The 18,014-nt window shown below is 38.3% G+C and overlaps 2 long non-coding RNA genes across 2 annotated transcripts; one reads left to right on the plus strand and one right to left on the minus strand.

The window, feature by feature from the left end:
* The first annotated feature begins 1,226 nt into the window (after nt 1-1,226).
* On the plus strand, nt 1,227-4,250 carry LOC114277409 (uncharacterized). Its single transcript, XR_014344722.1, has 3 exons — nt 1,227-1,456; nt 2,694-2,943; nt 3,319-4,250. It is a non-coding gene; the product is annotated as an uncharacterized LOC114277409 (long non-coding RNA).
* LOC145802930 (uncharacterized) lies at nt 1,276-5,460 on the minus strand. Its single transcript, XR_014344723.1, has 2 exons — nt 4,527-5,460; nt 1,276-4,294 (listed from the first exon to the last, which is right to left on the minus strand). It is a non-coding gene; the product is annotated as an uncharacterized LOC145802930 (long non-coding RNA).
* Between the last annotated feature and the right edge of the window lie 12,554 nt (nt 5,461-18,014).

Raw genomic sequence — 18,014 nt, forward strand, 5'->3', positions numbered from 1 at the left:
AGGTTAGAAGTGCAATAGATCTTGAGAAATCAAGAGCCCTAAGTGTTTTGGTGGATGAAATGTAGAGAGAAGGGAGAGGAGATGATTTTTAGAGAGAGAGAGAGAGAGAGAGATGAGCCAAAAGTGATATAATCACAGCCCTAGAGAGAAACTAAAACAGAGATTCGGACTACCCAGCGTCCCTCACGTGCCGCACGTGCCCACATACGTGCGGAGCCTCCTTCTCGCACGTGCGGCCTTCATCCCCACACATACGGCCATCCCCTCCCGCACCTAGCTCCGCACCTGCATATATTGTAGTGTGCTGCCCCAAACCTCCCCTGAATTCTGCACGTGCAGCCCCTCTCCTGCACTTACGGCTGAGGGCCCCTGCACGTGTGGCTCAGCCATCCAGCCCAGAAAATTTTTCCCAGCTCAAAATTCAAGTCCTTCGAATCCAACTCCGCATCTTCTAGAATAAACAAAGGCAGAACTTTGAAAAAAAGGACTCACGAATGCAACAAGCCCCCCAACAATTAACAAGTTTCCAAGCCAACCGACACCCCGACAAGATCACCCAAGGTCAGACTAAGGGAAAATGAAACTAATGCCATACCCGGTCATCACAACAACACATAAAGGTAAGAATTTCTTGCTAATCTCATAAAATGTAAATGTCATTAAGCCATCATGATATTCCAAACAAAGTCATGGTTTAAAATGTACTCAATACCCCATATCACAGTCAATCATAGCATGCTCACTACAACAAAATGGATTTTTTACGGCACCAAATCAACGACATACAATAAATGCATGTCGTAGTTTCTCACTTGTATGACTTGCTTTTTTTGCACGTCGTAAATAATTTTCCAACCACGGCGTATCTATTGCGTAGGCCGTGAACGATAGTAACGATGATTTTTTTACGGCTTGCAATGTTTGCCGTAAATGATAAAACTTTCTATGACATACATATGGCATGCTGTTAATACATCAACTATACATGACAAATATATGCCAGCTGTGAAAAGTATTGCACTTTTTCAATGCACACACAACGTCCGTCGTTAAAAGTATTGTACTTTTGACAATGCACACATCACCTACCGTAAAAAGTATTGGCTTTTTATGATGCACAATGCATGTCGTGAAAGGTATGACCAAAAAAAAAAATGAGTGCCAAAATAAAATTTTCTAGCGTCAATTCACCAAAAAATTAAAAAAAAGATGAAGATAATAATCAAAAGCCCCAACTCTTGGCTTTAACCTTCAACCCAACCCTCAAAACCGACCATGAATCTCCACTTTCTTCATCATCATCCTCGTTGTCGAGACTGGTTCCCAAGCTCGATCTCTCCCAAATCGACTTCTTCCTCTCCTCTCGCGATTCTTAGCTTCACGTCCTCAGCGATCTTGAATGCCCTCTCAACTCATCCCTTTCTCTGGGTTTCATCGCCCAAACACCCTGATACAGGTAGTGAAAAACAATAATGTTTTTTCCTTTCATTTCATCTCTCTTTGCCACATTATTTCTCCATCTCTCTGTGTTTTCATCATCTCTTGCAAGAACATTAACATAGAAAATGCTCTACAAACCCTCACTCTCTCTCTATCAAACCCCAAACCCAAACCCAAATCGACATCAAGAGCTCCAAGAAGCAAAAGTGTCCTCAAGTTGAACACAATGATGGGAAGTTATTGACTCAGTTAGAAAGTTGTAATGAAACAAAAAAGTTAGATGGGTTAGAGAGAGAATGTATGCCTTCTCTCTAGAAACATCTTATTTCTAGGGTTTCATCAATCTCTCCTTGATTATGGTTGATTCTCTTAATACTCGTGGGGTCGATTCTTCTAGAGGTGAAGTAGATGTACTGGAAGGGAAAAGGGATCGAAGTTCATGACGGTGTCTAATGAGGCTTTGGGGGTTCTTGATGGCGGTCTCTTGTCCGATTGGTCCCCAATTTCTTCAACTCCCAAAGGTCTATATGTGTGTGTGTATGTGTAATTGGGTATCTGATTGTTCAATTTCCAAACCCTAATAGCGAAAATGGAAATTCGAAGTCTGTATATGTGTGTAACTGGGTATCAGATTGTTATTTGATTTGGTTGTTAGAAACCCTAAGGAAATGCTTTTGGTTACGTTTATCCAACTGTTGATTACCAGGTACATGTTGATTTTAAGTCAAAATTGAATTCTCTTTTGTGTTGATTTTTGTGTGATTAGAATGAAATTGAAGCTGTTCTGATTGTTGGATTTGATTATTTTGGATTGATTTGGGGCATTTTGGATGGAAATTATTGTCATTTTGGATTCAAGTGTTATTATTATGAAAGAAGTGTTTTCAATTCCCTTCTCTAATTGATTTTGCAGGCATATGCTGATTGAGACTCTAAAATTTTGATTTTTGTTTCTGTACTTAATATGAACGTGCATATTTGTATAGGCTATTTTTTTTTTCATTGTTGAACGGGAGGCATGTTTTATGGTCTAACAATTTAATTGCCATATTGTCAATGCATTATCTTGATTGTTAAATTATATGGTTATAGGATAGTTTATGTTATTTTTGGGAAATCCTATGCATTTAATCTGTGGATGGGAAAGGGTCTGAGGGAGGTAATTTCTACTAATAATGGTTTTATATTCTTATTGTTTGACTTGAGTTCTAATAGTGCTAGTGTTCTTGAAGATGGTCCATGGTTTTTTGGAGGTCACTTTCTGATCCTAAAGAAATGGCACAAGATGATGAGGCCAACCAAGATGATGTGGCTAAACATATCACCATGGAAGATACAGTGAAAGCAGAGCTGTGGTTCTTGCCACTGCTCTCCTTGTTTCCCTCTCACTTCACTTGGAAACAATTGACACAGTTACTTTCACTGTCGATGATTCTTTAGGATGGGATTTTAGTGTTAGAAGCTGGACAAATGGGAAGCAATTCAAGCTCGAGTATATGCTAAGTAAGATGAAATACTCTATCTTTTCTTTTCTTTCATTAAAGTTCTTACTTTTCTTGAGTAAACCTTGATTTTATTTTGTTCATGGATGTTTGCTATTTTGTGAGAAATAGAATATGTTACATGGATGTTCTAAAATTTCCTTTACACAACTGGTTGTAAATTAATAATGGAAGTTTGAGATTGTTTAAATTATATGATCATAGTTGAGTGCAGATCCACTAGCCTTTGATGAATATCATTCCTTGGATTCTACATTTCCCTTAAATTGTGATTTTCTTTTGAATGTTTCTTATAAATGTTTTAAATTATTTTATCTTTGATTTATCATAAATTTTTTGAAATTATTTTGATGTTATTGTTTCATTGAATTTACAGTTTCATTGGAAAGAGACATCAGTACTTTTTCATATTCAATGATATGCTTTGTGCATGGGTTTATTTGTGTCAATTATAGCACTTTTTGGGGGCTTTTTGACAAGTGGTTTCAAGAGAGCTTTTCAAATTAAGGTGGATCTTGTTCACTATTTCTTTGATTAAATTTATATCAATATCCAAATGGGATCCATAGTATTGCTTTGTTCCTTAATTATTGCAAGAATTTGGTCATAGTATATTCCTGGACATGGTGGGTGTACTGACAAAATGGACTGCTAGGTTGGCTGCTAAAATTTTCAGTTCTTGCAAAAATTTATTCATATCAATTCATTACTTACCTCTAAATTATTATTATTCTTAAGATATTATATTCTCTCTCTCTCTCTCTCTCTCTCTCTCTCTCTCTTTCTCTCAATCTAAATTCTAAAGGGGTTTATTGAATTAAAAGTAGTTGTGTTATAGTTGTGTATTAGCCTATTCTAGATATAGGGGGTAGTAAATAAGAAACTTTCATTCACCAGATACTACTTTCCAAAGGGGTTTCATTTTGTTTAGCTAATTGATCATGACAAAAACAAAAGTTTAAAGTGATGGTTGAATAGTTGGGAACTAATTAAACGTAAATAACAAAAACGACCACCATTGTTGCCATTTTAAACCCTCAATAGTGATATATATATATATATATATATTATGATAATTGACAGTAAACAGGTTATTGAAGAATTTATAATTTAAGATGAATTGTGCAGGTATGTTTAAACTATTTATTGGGATTTTGAGAAATGCCATTTTTTAGTTGTATTTGAGAACTATTTGATATTACCACTGACTTCAAAGTTTCTTTGGACCTGGGTAATTTTTGAATTATACAAAACATTGTATTGTTGTTGACCCTGTTGATAGGACTTTTTGCATACCAATCATGCCTGGCTGAGTAAGTTAATGAAAAGAAGATAAATTTGGGGTCTTGTAACTTAGGCCTCATTTGGGAACAGGCTAATTTAGTAACTTTTTGGCTATTTGGCTAAAATATGAGCTAAAAAAAACTAGTATGTTTGGGATGACTTTTTGGCTTTTTACGAAAAGATATGCAAAAAGTAGAGAAAAAAGAGAATCTTTGACTTTTTGGTATGGGTTGTTGGCTTTTTGGCTAATTTAATAACTTTTTGACTTTTTGGCTAAAAGGGAGGGTTCCCAAACGAGGCCTTATTCTACTATACTGATTTTGTTTTTTCATCTTCCCCCCCAGTCAAAACACAATACTGATTTGTTAATGTTTGGGACTTCATTATGGAATGCAAAAATCATAGTTGCTCTAAACAGCTTCAAGTTAACTAATATTGAATCAAGAATAGCTCATTTCTTTGTCCGTAGTTTGTTCTTTAGTTGACTTGTAGATTACTTATATGTATCACCACCCATTGCTAAACATTGGGGTCTCAAATGGATAAGTATACTTTTAGTAATGGTTCATGTTATTTAGATGTTGCTCAATGTGACCTTGGATACAGGAAGTACCCCTGCCAATTCATTTGGGAAATCACAAGATTATGCTATCTGTATTTTTTTTGTTGTAAAATATTACAGCTTTTATAGCTACTATAACTTGCAATGTGATCTGATGATGGTAATGTATCGGAACCAATTCCTGTCACTCAACTTGTAAGGGAAACTGCTGCTATTATGCAGGAGTTCACACAGTCAGGGTAAGTGCTTTCTATCAATTTACATCTCATATTGTTTATCTTTTTGGATAGAATTCTTGACTATTGTTAACTTGAAATCCTCAGAATTGTAACATGTGAGGTGCATTTGCCTAACAGATGGTTCGGATGATGAGTATGAGCCCAATAGTAGCAGTGACGATGATCTGGTGATAGCTAGTTTTTGAGGACTTTGATGAATAGATTTCTATAATCTTTGAATAGTTTTGGATTTTGTTTACAAACTTATATATGATATAGTTTTGGATGGTTTATAACTTTTGGATAATTTAGAACTTAAGGATAGTCCTTTTGGATGGTTTTGAACTTACGGTTAGTTTTTGGATGTTTGGAATGTATTAACAATTTTTGAATGTTCATAATTTATGGATGTGATTATTTTTTATGCTTGAAATAATATTTTGGTGGTTGATTGATATTTTGTGAAGCTTGTTTGTAATGTTTGTTAGATTGTGCAAAACAGGTCGAAATAGAACCTGCTGAATTAAAATAATAATAATAATGCACATTCTACGGTGAGCAAATTAGGCCATTATATGACATATTCCACAACATTCGACGAATGTTGTTGTATGTTTTACTTATCTATGGCAGGCTGAGCAAGTTGTTGTATTACATATTCTATGGCGCGCAATCAGCGTTGTTATTTGTCAACGACGTGCAAAAGTAGTCCTAGAAAAAGTAAAAACGATGCGTAAGATTTGTTGTTAAATAGTTTTTAACGGTGTACTATGGCATGCCGTTGAAAGTGAATGATTTTTTCTGACTGGTCATAATATGACGTTGCGTTGCATGTCGTAGAAGGGTTTTTACGGCTTGCAATTCGCTACGTAAAAACCTTTTTTTGTTGTAGTGGCTCCTGTGTCTATTCATTTTCAACATAGTTCCAATTATTATGCGTAGCAATTCATATTACACTAAGTAAATTCAATACAAAGGATCAACCTAGCAAATGCGCCAAAATTTCACACGTCCAAATATTTTCCATAGCAAGGATAATTGGTCAAGTCCATATTCATGAGCTATCATTCAACCCTGTCACGTTTCATTGCATACTCATAACCCTTTAAAGATTTTATGTTCAAAATCAACAAGTCAAATGTAACATGTCAATTATAATCATATTTCACATATCACTAGCAATCAAAGTATAAGGCATAAGCCCATGGTTCCAAGGAGTCAATGAGTTCAGTCAACATGTTCACAAGTCATACCGAATCAAGAAATTTATGATTCTCACACTAATTTCCACATTAATATTTTGCATAAAATTAAGATAATACCTATATTAGTCGTCTTAGTATTCTAAGTCTTTTATGATACTAGAGTGTAAACCCTTCCTTGCCTCAAACTGCTCTTCTCAGGAGTAAATGTTGCAGTTCTCCTTGGTATCGAGGTGGAATCAGCCATACTAGCATTCAGCCTATTGTTGTTCGGATGAGCTTGTGGGCAAGACTTAGCCAAGTGTCCTTTTTGTCCATATCTAAAACAGGCTCCGGATAGGTGGCGACATACACCGGTCATCTAGATGATACAACTTTCATGTACTTCATATGCAATAAGCGAATGAGAAAAGCACACATCAGTATATAACGTTTATTCTCATGTTCACATAGAGTTCATGGTTTCATATCATCACTTACACACTTGTAACACAATGCAAATATTCCTAACTCTTTTCTAGACTTCCTATAGCTCAATTGGACACGTGTGTAGGTAAATTAACTTGTGCTCTGATACCATTTTGTCACGCCCCAAATTCACCCCTATAGGTTTAGCATCGTAACCGGCCAGTAATCCGAGATTACCAAAGGCCTTCATGTACAAATCAAAATAATTGGGGCGAGCGGAAGCTTATAACATAAAGACAACAAATAGTCCATTGAGCTGTGTTTGATGAGAAATTGTATGTGAATTAGAAGGATTTGACTTTATATCTGTTGATTGTAGACCTGTTGAAATTACAACTTCAAACAAGAAATTTAAGGTCATAGAGACACCAGGATCCAAAATCGATTAAATAATTGTGATCAGTATGATTTTTATTGGAGCCTAATATGAAGTTTATAAAAATTCGATTCAGAATGAATTAATGGGATTTAATTTATATTTATTATATATATACATACAAATGAGCTTTAGTTAAGTCATAGGCTCAACAAAATATCTTCTGAGAGAGAGATAATGAATTAAGGTGAACCATCCAACCCAGCACTATGAGTAGCATTACTGTAAAGATATGTTCTTATGAATTATATTTGAAATCCTATTTGATAAGTTATGTTTTCCTGAAATGGTATTTTGTGAATGTGCATTAATATCTTGTTTTGAATTTATTATGGCATCCAAAGATTGGTCCCAAGTCATGGGGGACAACATATTAATGCGGGTCCATGACATATATGTGATTACAAGATCTCGTTAACCACGTGATAATGTGGTGATGTGTTTAATCTGAATCCGGAATCAATTACTCTAGTCGAAAGAAAATATGTTTTGGTCTGTTGGATGTACCACTATTATGTTTTGATATGAGAACGATTCTAATATGATTTATGTTATGTTTAAGAAATGTTTGGAATTCGTTCACTAACCCCTTTACTTTAATGTTATTCACGTGGCTATGGCTCACTGTTTGTATCTATATATGTATAGGTGAGTGTCCTGGAGATCAAGCCTAAAAGGGTTCTGTTAGCTGAGCCACCTGTGAAAGCCCTACCGAGTTTTGGTGCCTCTATTAGTTGAGGCTAGGTCAAGAAGACCGTTGTATAGTTTGTGATCATATTGTCAGCTTTTGCTATACGTGTATGTATACATATTATTTATGTATTGCTCAGTGGGTACATTAAAGTTTATATACGTCTGAATCTGTGCATATAGATACACAGCTCAATGGACTATTTGTTGTCTTTATGTTATAAGCTTCCACTAGCCCCAGTTATTTTGATTTGTACAGGAAGGCCTTTGGTAATCTCGAATTACTGGCCAGTTACGACGCTAAACCTATACGAGTGGGTTTGGGTTGTGACAACCTTACATTAATTGTCATTTTTTAGGGGCTACAATTTTCCTCATTACTATTGAATATATATGCTGCACAACCTTACATTGATTGTCATTTTTTAGATGCCAATGGACATTTACTCTTGTACACTTTGTGTTATTTAGGTTCCTAACATTTCAATAATGTTAATTTCATTTTCAAAATATTATGATTGAGGGATGAAACTACACCTCAACCAAAAAATAAAAGTAAAAAACGAAAAAAAAATCCTTTTACAGATCTAATAACTTTTTTTTGAGTAGTCTTATTTTCAAATGCTATATAGAGCTAATAGGTGTAATTTTTGTTTTGTATATGACTTTTGGCATAGACATGTGGATCTTCCATTTTTGTGCACGGAGGATAATTTACACTTTTGAACAGCCCCGTTTTTTTGTCGTCCTCTACTTTTTGAGTGGAATTTGGATAAATAGTACATATGACTTTTGGCGGGGTATAGAATACTTTTGACATGGAACTTGTATTTCTTGCCATGGTATATAGATTACCTTTTGTCATGGTACAAATTACCGTAATTTGTACTTGCCAAATGGTCATTTCGCATAGTAGTAAATATATTTTTGTGTACGGCGGGCATTGTTCTAGTACGCTTATTTGTTATGTATGAAGTTATTATTTCCAATTGGAATATATACTTGGTTTGTATAGAAGTTGACATTATAAGTTATTCTTTTTTGTTTGATGGTTGTAAGTGAAATATGCGTTATGGAATGGGTGATAATATATACATATTGTTTTGTTTTTATATGTGTTACAGGTTGCGATGGGTACATAGAGGTTGTGGACAAATTAATTAAAATTAAAAAAAAAACATAAAATGATATTTTTGGCGACTAAACAATTGGTAGCCAAAAATGGAGTTAAATATTTTTAGCGACTAAATAGTTAGTAGCTAAAAAAGAATTAAATCTTTTGCCGACTAAATATTTAGTAGCCATTTAAAAACACTTTATGTGACTAATTATTTAGTAGCCAAAAAAAGTAAAAACACTTTTGGCGACTAAATATTTAGTTGCCAAAACATAAAAATTATAGTATAGGCGACTAAAACTTTAGTAGCTAAAAAATATTAGACTTCAGGCGACTAAACTTTTTAGTAGCTAAACAACAAATGAGACTTTAGGCGACTAAACATTTTAGTATCTAAAAAAAGTTAGATGAACAAAAAAATATATATATATAGATATATTCGCGACTAAAACTTTGGTCGCCCTAGATACTTCAAGTTTTGGCGACAAAAATTCTAGTAGCTGAAAATGAGATTTAAATTAAATTAGTAGATTTTGGCGACTAACAGATTAGTTGTCAATGTAGCCTCATCAGCGACTAAAGATTATTTTTCTTGCCAATACCTTTACTTTTGGCAACTAAAAAATTAGTCGCCATTTATAGGACTTCTAGTGACTAAATATTTTTTAGTCGCCAATACCTTTCCCGACAATCTTCCCATGACAAATCTGGCAACCAAAATATTTAGTTGAAAAATGTTTCGACGACTAAAATCTTACTTTTGGCGACTAAAACTTTAGTCACCGAACGTGCAATTTCTTGTAATGCATGTACTATGCGCTTGTTCAAACAAATAGATTGTCCCTAGAAGCCCTACTCCCGGTAGACTCACCACTCTATGGTTTCCATTCAAGCCTAATTTTTCCCTTGGGAAAAATCCTTTTACCGGTGAAAGCCGAAGCAACAGTTGAACACGTTGAATTTCAAGTGGTAAACATGCCCTTCCTCTATAATGCCACAATGGGACGAACATGGCTTTACCAAATAGGGGCAGTTCCATTCACATTCCATCAGATTGTACACTTCCCCGAGGGAAATGGTATAAGGGAAATAAGGGGAGATCAGATGATGGCAAAACAATGCATGGTTGTGTCTATTGCGAAACAAGTAATCCAAGAAGTTTGAACACGAGGATCCGAGGCCGAAGAAGAGAAGGACGGTGCCCAACTCAGAGATAAACGTGTCGAAGAACTTGAGAAGATACTAATTGATCCCACTGATGAAGAGAGGTTCTTCCTCATAGTAAAGGGTCTCTCCTTAGAAGAAAAAGAACAACTAGTTCACTTCTTGCTTTGTTACAATGACATTTTTGCATGGACCATATATGAAATGAAGGGAAAAGACCCATGTGTGGCATGCCACATGCTCAATGTAAGTCAAGACTCGATGCTAGTGGTGCAGCGAAGTAGAAGGTCAACACCACAACATGCAGAGGCCTTAAAGGAGGAAGTTGCGAGGTTACTCGAAGCTTTCGCGAAGTACAATACCCGGAGTGGTTGTCCAACACTGTTGTTGTTAGGAAGAAAAATGGAAAATGGAGAGTCTGTGTAGACTTCACTAATTTGAACAAGGCCTGGCCCCAAAGACAACTTTCTGTTACCCAACATCGAAAAGCTGGTACATGCAACATTCAAGCATGAGAGGATGACTTTCCTAGATGCATATAGGGGTTACCATTAGATAGTTATGCATCCAGACGATCAGGAAAAACCATCCTTCAACACTTCCCTAGGACTGTTATGCTACAAGGTAATGTCATTCAAATTGAAAAATGCAAGGGCTAAATATCAATGGTTGGTTACAAGGATGTTCGACAAGCAGATCAGATGCAACCTCAAAGTCTATATCGATGATATGGTGATCAAGTCGTAGGATGCCAAAGATCACCCAGCCGATCTCCAAGAAGCATTTGGGGTGCTTTGAAAACACAAAATGAAGCTCATTGCAGCAAAATGTGCCTTTGGGGTTTGATATAGGAAATTTCTCGGGCATATTGTTACTCATCGAGGAATTGAAGCCAACCCCGACCAAATCCAAGCACTATTTGATTTATCTCCCCCCACATCCGTAAAAGAGATCTAGGCACTCACCGGGATGGTAACAACACTTAATAGATTCATCAGCTAACCATCAGATAGGTGCCAACCATGCTTCTAATTAATAAGGCAAAAATCTCGGTTTGAAAGGACTACAGAATGCAATCTCGCACTATAAGAGTTAAAAGTCTATCTAGCCAAATCACCTCTGCTCACAAGCCACGAGGTTGGAGAAATGCTATGTGTATACCTAGCTGTATCCGACCATGCTATAAGTTCAGCACTCGTCAAGGAATCAACAAATAGGCAATTACCAATCTTTTACATAAGCAACACATTGCTCGATGCAGAAACCAAGTATTTGCCTTTAGAAAAACTCCTTGTAGCGCTTGTTGTGACATCCAAGAAACTGATACATTACTTAATCCCATCGTCATTTATTCCGAACATCTACTTAAACGAATCCTTTACAAGCCAAATTCATCGGGAAGAATTTCCAAATGGGTTGTCGAACTCAGGCAATACGACATCCACTTCAAACCATGAACTGCAATCAAGGGATAAGTTCTTGTAGATCTCATGGCATAACTCTCCTTAAAATAAGGAGCCAGAAAGGGAAACGGGGACTCGCTGGGTAAAACATGGACCATGCACTGCAATGGGGCCTCCAACAACAAAAGGGAAGGAATAGGGTTTGTGCTAACCACACTCGACAAAGAGGCAATAGAATTCTCTGGTTGGCTAGACTTCTCGGCCACCAACAATGAATGTGAATATCAGGCCCTCATTAATAGGCTCACAACCGCCAAATTGCTTGGAGCAGATTCTATTAGCGTTCAATGCAATTCACAGTTGGTCACAAAGCAGATGAACGGGGAATATGCAGCATGCCACGAAAGAATGACTAAATATCAGGCTATGACCAAGAGTACAGCAGAGCAGTTTTCTTCCCTTGAGATTCAGTAAATAGGACGAGATCAAAATAGCCATACAGATGTATTGACTAGCCTAGCCACGACAATTGACCAAACGAATACCCGAACAATTGAGGTTGGAACCATTATTTCTTCTAGCATTGCAGAAGTAGGATCTGTGTGGCACATCCAGTAGGTTGAAAGTTGGATGACTCCGCTCATCTGGTATTTGTCTGAAAGAATATTACCAACCGATAAAAAGGAGGCACATCGAATTAGGCTCCAGGCTACGTGCTTTTGGATGAATGGCTCGAGCCAGCTGTTCAAAAAATCATATCCAGTCCCTTACCTAAGGTGCATTAGCCCAAGTGAAGTAGCAAGCATTCTGGAGGATGCTCGTAGAGGGTCGTGTAGAGCTCACACCGGAGGTAGATCTCTAGCACATTGGGCCCTTACCCAGGGGTATTGGTGGCCCTATTTACAGAAAGATCCCCAACAATTCATGTAGCGATGCTCAACGTCCCAAAGGTATGCACCGATTGTTTGGCAACCATCTGAGGAGCCCAATCCAGTTGCCAGTCCTCGACCATTTGCTTAATGGAGACTAGATCTGGTCGAATCGATGCCATGAGCCCCAGGAAATCTAAAATGGTTAGTTGTGGCCACAGATTACTTCACGAAATGGATAGAGGCCGAGTCGCTGGCCAATATCAGAGATGTGGATACTAGGCGATTCCTTTGGCACAACATAATCGCCAAGTTTGGAATTCCAAGGGAACTCATATCTAACAATGGCACGCAATTTGACTATAGATTATACAATGAATTGTGTGACCAATATGGGATTAAAGCTTACTACTCAACACCAGCTTATCTTTAGAGTGATGGGCAAGCAGAGGTTTTGAACAAAACCATCTTAAATAGGATCAAGAAACGATTAGAAACATCCAAGGGAAGATGGACTGAACAACTCCCGATGGTCATCGAGGCATACCGAACTACTCCTCGATGCACAACTGGAGAAACACCGTTCTCACTCATATTTGGAATGGAGGTTGTCATTCCATTGGAAATTAATTTTTCGACAGGAAGAGCTAACTTGGTAGAAAACTACACAAATGAAAATCTGATTTTAATGGACCTTGATATGACTGAGGAGAAATGCAAAAGGGCGTCACTTCGGCTTACAAGATATCAACAAGAAATAGCTTAAGCATACAACAAGAGCGTAAAACATCGATGGTATAAAATTGGCGAACTAGTCCTAAAGAAAGTCCTCCTGAGCGACCGCAAGGCGGCCAAAGGCAAATTAGGGCCGAATTGGGATGAACCAAACCAAGTCACGGATTTGGCAGGAGAAGGGCATATGTGTAGCACGCGCCCGCGAGGGACCCTCGCTATAGTTTGGACTCGATTGTCACGGTTCTTAATCTGAACCAAAGAGTCCAAATCTGGCAAATTGTTTTGAGAAAACAGATTTTTAGAAAAAGAAGTGCCAAACATGGACTGCTTTGCCAGATACAGAGTCGCCACCTAAATATTTTATTTTGGGGAATTTAGGAAACCCTGACTCGATGCCAAAGGCCACGTGTCCGTCATCACCAAAGTTGCCTCGGCTCGGGAACTTGGGTACGATTGGGGAAGGTCAGCTATAAGCACCCCCTCTCGCCCGATCCGAAGATCGGCCTCTACTAACCATGATATCCGATTTTGAAAACGTTATGTGTTCTTAACCCGGTTATTAGCCTAGAATTACTATGTTATGCGCACAGCACAAAAGTATAGACTAGATATCCTAATTTGGGAATAAGCATTGCATATCCGTTTGTTTTGAAAAAATATTTTGGAATTTGCTACTCGCAAGTAGGCTAAAACACGGATTTCAATGAGCTATTCCAACTCAGACAATCCGACCTTCACCCACAGGCATTCAAGCAGTAATATCATGTAAGCAGCTAGCCTCATGGTAATCATGCTGTCATGTTAACATTCACACTCATGCGAGATGCTAAAGCATAAACACTTACATCGTACTCCGTGCCAAAACAAAGAACTTGTTAGCAATCAATGCATGATCCAAGTCCATGTTTAAATGCCTAATGCAACGCATACGGAATGTTACTAGAGTAGGCTCGGCTAGTCTATGAATTACATGTGAAAATGCACAAGTAGCATCTATTCAAGTTGGATTTGAAGTACTAATGCAGTTAGCATGATGCGCCGAGCCCGGTGCATGCAATACTGATGAATGATGCACGCATGCATAGCATAAGGTATGCTAAATTAAACATGACCTATTACTAACCATCAAAGCAGGTAAGTAAAAGGAAGAAAGAAGTGGGGGTTGGAAGACATGCACACACTCACCCACACTTATTACAAATTCGCCCTCGCTCGGAGGGATTGAAAGAATAATACAAATTAACTAACTCGCAAGCTAATTAATTATTACAAATCACCTAATTAATTAACAAATTAACTAAGCTTAGAAAAGCAAGAAAATGGGGCCTCGGGAAGAGGGTCCGATGCGCGCGTGCTCGGGTCTTGCTTGGAAGTGCACTGCCATGCATAGGCCGCCTCTATTTTCCCTGCTCTGCCTCTTTGAAGACTGCCAAAGTCTCAGAATTGCTTCCTTGGACATTGGGAGACACCACCGGCTGAGTAGAATAGCCACCGACAATGGTATGTGATCATCGGCTGTTGGTGAAGCTATCGGCCACCAATGGACTTCCGGTCGGCACTAAACACTACCGGTCGGCAAAGAATGTCTGCAGAACCTGCAAATGACAGCAGTAGAGGGCAAGGCATAGCATGGCGATACAATTCAAGCAATGTATGCACCAATCCTATCCCTTATCATGTGTTTGACTCAAAGGGACATGATCCTTGGTTCTCGGACCATCAAGCACGCATTTTAATGCGTGATGGCCCAAGAGACCAAGTTGTGCACTTTCATGTCAAATGAAATGCAAACCAAACAAGCACATAAAGGCCCAACCTCTATCACTTGATTTCAAGAGGCAAGGCATACATGTTCAATGCGATGCAACTTAAGCATGTTAGCTAATATGCAACATGGCATAAAAGAGAGCATACAAACATGCAATGCACATTAGGTACACAACCTAAGCAACAAAGCAAACAAGCATGCCACAATTATGCAAACCACTAGAGCATGCAAGATGTAATCCAATCACGCAACATGCTAGCAACTTGACCAATGGAATGCAAGGCGAATGCAAGTGATTTCAAGCATGTAACATGTGCAACCAAAGCATGCAAACATGGGATGATGTAACAACACTTGAATGACATGCAAGGGATGGACTTACACTAATTGGACATCTCTAAGTTAGGTCCAAAACAGTGGCCAAAAGCTTAAGAAAATGGGACCAAACACACATACACACATGCACATGTTAAGGCCTAACGCTTAAGCATCAAAGGACAACTTTTAACCACACTTAAAAGGGAATAATCATGGACATATGGCATGCATTATAAGCCTTGAAAATCATGCTATAAGAGGTGCCAAACCAACTTAAACAAGACAAACATTAGCATGCAAATGGTCCAAGCATTTAAAGCAAGTCAAAGGGGACTTAAACCATGGCTAAGCCAACCAAGCCTCACAAGGCCAAGAAGGCTTAAAACAGGTCCAAGGCAGACCTAGACCATGCAAAGGGACCCCCTAGATGGCATCTAAGTGGCTCAAATTCAAAAGTATGCACAAAGGCCAAAACATGGAGCATACAACATAAGCTTTCAAAGCATTAAAGAGGTGTCCAAGGCAAGCATACAAGCATATCAAAGGGACTGAAATATCATGAAAAATGATCCCAACCCACTAAATCGAAGCAAGTGATGCATGCAACACACTCATACACTTAAGGCCAACAAACCAAAAATGCAAAGGGGCTATATAATGCATGCCATGGTCGACAAAAATGGCTAAGGACAGACCTTAAACATGGCAAAATAAGCATGAAAGCTTCACAAAGCTAAGCCTAAAACATGCTAGAATAATGGTTTACAACCCAAGGCATGTTAAGGCAACAAAATGGCATTACAAGGCATGTATGCTAAGCAAGCATGGTGTACCAAAACTGACTAAAAATAGAGGCATATTATGATATAATAAGCACAAAAATCAGCTAAGGCATGGTCAACAAGAGCCTAAGCTAGATGCTCCCTCAAGAGGCAAAAATGGTCCTTTTCAAGGACAACAAGGAGAGGGGGTGGCCCTCTCCTTCTTGGGACCTCAAGGCACCATCCTCACCTCTGAAATCCCTCAAGATTTCAGTGGTGAGGAGGCCCAAACACCAAGGTCTCGGAGCTTACACAAAATCTCACAAAATGGAGCCTTACAAGGCTTAAGAGGGGTCAAACAACCTCAAACCACAAAACACTCTAAACAAACTATTTAGAGGGCCTAAAAACAGAACTTTTTTATGTTATATAATAAACACAAAAACAATTGTAAGGTAGGCAAAAATACAATGCAAGAAAGGGGTAAAAAGGAGCAAAAAGGAGCAAGCTTCTTACCCTTGAAGACCTTCTTCAACAATGGAGCTCCAGCAGCTTCTTTAGGTTGAAACCAGCTCCAAAACCTCCAAAAAAACCCTCAAGAGGCCTCAGCTCCAAAGGATGGTGTAATGGTGGGTGCTTGTGAGCAAAAGTAAGACAAAACGCACACACTAAGCTCAAGAGAGAGAGAGAGATATATATAGGATAGATACAAATTCCTAACCCTAATATCAAAACTCTCTAAAATGTTGTCTAACCCCAATGCCAAGAGAGGAGGCTCTCTCTTATAGAGCTCTCTCTTGTAAAGCTTGTCAAATAAGCTTGTCAAGAGAGAAATCCCTCCATACACGTGTATGGAGGGGAGCAGAGTGGGTGCCAGCTATCACAGCTGGCACGAAATATCTACCAAAAGTAGATGAACAGTGATCGGCCATTCAAAATTGCCATTTTGGCAAAATAAATGGCCAACCGGCAACAAAGAGTGCCGACCGGCAATATACATTGCCGATGGAACAAAATCACTGGCCGGTGGCCTCAAGCCATGGCCGGTGATGTGTGGGGATGCCTCACAAGGCATTCCCTGCCCCTCCAAGGCAAAACACAAGTGTTTGGTGCAAAACCAGACACAACACGGTCGAGTCGAGAGATACTGAGGCAAGGCGCGCAACCGAGACCTCCGGGAACTCAAGACGAACACAAACAAGGGTAATCACCAAGTGTTCCAATGGTGACGTCCAAGTCTTGAGGACGGTCAAAAATGGGGTGTCTACAATATGAAATAGCTGATCAACGAGGAAACATTCTCCCTAGGCCTTGGAATCCAATGCATTTGAAAAAGTACTATCATTAACCTTGTAGCTGTTATGTAATAATGCTTGGACATAAAGCATAATGATTAAATACAAGGTACTTTACATATTTATAAAGATGGTGACTGTTTCATTTATTAAAAAACAAAAACATTACAATTGAGTACAGACGACATTTTACAATAAGTCTAGTCACCGATCAAAAAATAAATAAAAAAAAAATAATGAAAGAAAACAAACAAACAACGAAGGCTTAACTACAACTTCACAAACTGTCCAATTTGGCAGGAATTAGGATGTCGGAATCCAGGAGGGGTATTTGGGAGTACGATGCAGATGATTCAGCTACCCCCATTTTCTTTATTGTCGCCCTCTATCCTTCTCTAAAGAAAAAGTTCTTCGGTTTCTTCATTTGATCCATATATGCGGCGTTTGCTTCATTCCATGTTGCTTCGGTGTTTGCCTTTAGCTCGACCTCCCGTTCACTTTTCATCGCTTCCATGGCCACTTTTAGTGCCACATGATCCGAACTTAGTTTGTCAAGCTAACAAGTTGTAGCCTCAAAATTCTCTTCGGCCAACAACTAACCAGATTCAGTTACAACCACCCTACTATTGGCCATTGCCAAATCTTCTTGAAAGTGCTCTCTTTCGGCCGCCATTTGTTTTCTCTCTTCAGTAATTAGCCTAACTCCTGCTTTCATAAACTAATGAACCGCCTGCATTACAAAAAATTGGTTATCAAATTACCATTACAACTATGGCTAAAAATCAATAGGAAACCAACTTACCATTACTAGGTTTTAGTTTCCATGACCCAAGATTTGCTGG

Source organism: Camellia sinensis, chromosome 11, assembly GCF_055761805.1.
Source record: "Camellia sinensis isolate YWXY chromosome 11, ASM5576180v1, whole genome shotgun sequence".
Taxonomy (NCBI): domain Eukaryota; kingdom Viridiplantae; phylum Streptophyta; class Magnoliopsida; order Ericales; family Theaceae; genus Camellia; species Camellia sinensis.